This window comes from Rhinolophus sinicus, chromosome 15 (genome assembly GCF_057876585.1).
Source record: "Rhinolophus sinicus isolate RSI-liver-muscle chromosome 15, RSI-T2T, whole genome shotgun sequence".
NCBI classification, from domain to species: Eukaryota; Metazoa; Chordata; class Mammalia; order Chiroptera; family Rhinolophidae; genus Rhinolophus; species Rhinolophus sinicus.
Genome location: NC_142515.1, coordinates 83,015,217 through 83,018,141, shown reverse-complemented (window position 1 = coordinate 83,018,141; position 2,925 = coordinate 83,015,217).

The window sequence follows — 2,925 nt, the reverse complement described above, 5'->3', positions numbered from 1 at the left end:
CTCCTGCCCATGTCTGTTTTTTTAGGCTCTGATCCCCACCCTATTCACCATGAACCAAAAACAGGGTTGAGGTTATTTTGACAGATTTGGGGATAAAGTCATGAATAAACTTTTTTTTTAAATGTAATTGTTTGAATTGTTCATTCATACTATGATTTTCTGGAAAACTGCACAGAAGCGTTTACACAGTAGGTGAGGCTCCCAGTTCTTTCCACAGGGGAGTTCCCATTACTAGCTCACTGTGTGTCTTTCCTGAGACCCTGTGCATACACACTTGTACCTTTGGGGACATCAGTTGGAATGGGCCATGTACTGCTCAGTGTGTACCCCAAATCCTAAGGTTTCTCTCTCCTGTGCCCTGTGGTCTGTCGTGTGTGCTGGGGGCACCACCCCACGGCTGGCTGAGGCCTCAGATGCCGAGAGTGTCACCGTCTTCAAGGACAGGAGAGGGAGGCCACCAGAGGTACGACAGTGGTCATGGAACAACGTGTAGGGTATGCCAGCCAAAGGCGGGAAGGGGGAGCCTCGCGTGTGGGTGGTAAGTGACATGCTATTTACTTATTTACTATTTAACCCCATTTATTTACTCATTCTGGGCTAGCTTTTTGCCATCGGAAATAACGCTGTGATTGCCACCCTGGCTCCTGCACCCACAGAGGAGAATCTCCCAGCATGTATCCCTGAGGGACCAGCCAGCTGTGGAGTCATCTCTTCCCGTAACACCAAAGGGCTCCTCAGCAAGGTGGTGCCAACGCAGGTGTCCACAGGTGTCGAGCAGGGTTCAGGACACACCCTGACTAGTGCCTGTGACAGCCTCTGACTCCTGCCACTCGGGGGTGCCACGTGGTACCCCTTGCTGTTTGTTTTTTTTTAAGATGTTTTTATTGGGGAAGGGGAACAGGACTTTATTGGGGAACAGTGTGTACTTCCGGACTTTTTCCCCCAAGTCAAGTTATTGTCCTTTCAGTCTTGTGGAGGGCGCAGCTCAGCTCCAGGTCCAGTTGCCATTGTTAGTTGCAGGGGGTGGAGCCCACCATCCCTTGTGGGAGTCGAGCCCCCTGGCCCATGTGGGACTCAAACGAGCAGCCTTCGGCGTTAGGAGCCCAGAGCTCCAACCGCCTGAGTCCCTCCATGCTGTTTTAATCACACCTTCCTGTGATCCCTTACAAGGCCGGGCATCTCTTCATGATTGTTGGCCATTTATTTCCCTCCTCTTCGTCATTCTGTACGCGGCAGCCCCAGACCGCAGGCCTGGTACAAGAGGCAAGATGTTCTCGAGTGACGTAGTGATGTTTTTGTGCTCCAGGGAGGGAGCAATGGATGTGACACCAACGTACTGGAGACGTGGCTGCAACTGCCCATCAGCTCCTGTGCCCAAGGGGCCTCGTGTTCCTCTGGGGAGGGGTGAGTTGGGGTTCCCAGACTTATCTACCCTGAGGAGCCATGGAGTGTGAGTAGATGGGGGAGGATGGAGCAGAGAGCTCAGGCAGGGAGCCAGACTGGGGTCTGGGAGAGGAGATGGACTGAAAAGGCTTTAGAAGACTCTGGGTGAGGGGTGGGACCAAGAGGCCCCCCCCCCAGGGCCCAGCCTGGGCACCCATCTTCAGTCTGGGAGGGATCAGACCGAGACGCAATTCTCCTAATTTGTGTCTTCCTAGGAAATTGTTGCCTCCAGAAGGCTTTTGATAATTCCCTTAAGATTTTATTGTCTCTGCTTTGATTGTGACTCTTTAGCCTTCTCAGCTTGTGTGTTGTTTTCCATGGCATTTGGGGGGGGCACGGATCCTGGCTATTTTATCTTCTGAGCTGTCACGCCCTGACATTTGTGTCTCCTCCAAATCTCTGTGTTGAAACCTAAAGGCAATGTGGTGGTGTTAGGAGGTGGGGCTCGGGGAGGTACTTAGGGTCAGATGAGGTCGAAGGGTGGCAGGGGGGCCCATGATGGAGTCCATCCCCTCACAAGAGTCCCTTGAAAGAGCTGGCTTCCCTCTCTGCCCTCTGCTATGTGAGGACACTTCTGTGTGAGGACACTCGGAAGCAGGTCCTCCCCCAGCCTCCCCCTGATCTTAGACTTCCAGCCTCCAGGGCGGTGAGAAATCAGTTTCTGTTGTTTGTCAGCCACCCAGGCTATGGCATCTTGTTATAGCAGCCAGAATGGATGAAGCACTTGCCGGCTGGTCCTGCTCTAAGTCGTGGCCCGTATCACTTTCCTCAGCTCTGTTCTAGCATCTGCATGGCAGGTCTAGGTTTTTCTCTCAGGAGCTGGGTGTGCTGGGGGGCCCTCATGCTCCCCAATCAAGGTGACTTCTCAGGGAAGGAACGGTCGGGATGGAGGTTCGCAAAGCCCCCATCTGGCAGCCGGGCAGAGCTGTGTGCAGGGAACCAGCAGCCACTGGCCCAGAAGGGGGGTGGGGGTGGCGGACGAGGATGTTGCCGACAGGTTTCCTGATGGGCTGGGTGTGTGGAGAAAGAGAAGGATAACTTTTCTTGAGTTGAAGGTTTGATTTCTTTTGGGTTTTTTGTTTTTTATTTTCCTTTTTGTCAGCTGGTTTGTTTCTGCTGACACAGGTTTTCTCGGCCTTGGCACTGCTGATGTTTGGGGCCAGGTCGTTCTCCGTGTTGGGGACCATCCTGGGCCCTGTGGGATGTTGAGCAACCTCCCTGGCCTCCCGACCCCCACGTCGTGCCAACCAAAAATGTCCCAGAATTGACTACAGTCATGCCCGCCTATGAGCAGCACCAATGCGTGGCAGTTGCCACTGGCGCTGTCAATTAAAAACTTAGATACTTAATTCTCCCCCCGAAACACAGGATCTACATCACCCCATTATGTCTTCCCTATTTTTTTCTGTGGTTCTATTAATACCTTATTCTTGTCATTTTTACATTCTTTTTGTGTGTGAAATGTGTCATAAAGACTCTGTA